Below are 648 nucleotides of genomic sequence, written 5' to 3' on the forward strand. Positions count from 1 at the left end.
AAAAACATCTCTAATAACTTTACTTTCATCTTTCCCTCCTTTATTTCATCCTGATGGCACCACTGCCATCTCTTCTGGTACTAAAGCTGAATTCTTCTCAAATCTTTGCTAACAATTACACCTTGGATGATTCTGGGTTTGTCCTCCTCTCCTCCTCCCTCTGACTATTTCATGTCTACAATCAAAATTCTTCGTAATGATGTTTTCCATGCCCTCACTGGCCTAAACCCTTGGGAGGCTTATGGACCTGATGGGGTTCCTCCTATTGTTCTCAAAAACTGTGCTTTGTGCTTGCACCTTGCCTGGCCAAACTCTTTCAACTTTGTCTATCGACTTCTACCTTTCCTTCTTGCTGGAAGTTTGCCTACATTCAGCCTGTTCCTAAAAAGGGTGACCGTTCTAACCCTCAAACTACCGTCCTATAGCTTTAATCTCTTGCTTGTCTAAAGTTTTTTAATCTATCCTGAATAGGAAGATTCTCAAACATCTGTCACTTCACAATCTTCTATCTGATCGCCAGTATGGCTTCCATCAAGGTCGCTCTACTGGTGATCTTCTGGCATTCCTTACTGAGTCTTGGTCATCCTCTTTTAGAGATTTCGGTGAAACTTTTGCTGTCGCGTTAGACATATCAAAAGCTTTTGATAG

This window comes from Portunus trituberculatus, chromosome 46 (assembly GCF_017591435.1).
Source record: "Portunus trituberculatus isolate SZX2019 chromosome 46, ASM1759143v1, whole genome shotgun sequence".
NCBI classification, from domain to species: Eukaryota; Metazoa; Arthropoda; class Malacostraca; order Decapoda; family Portunidae; genus Portunus; species Portunus trituberculatus.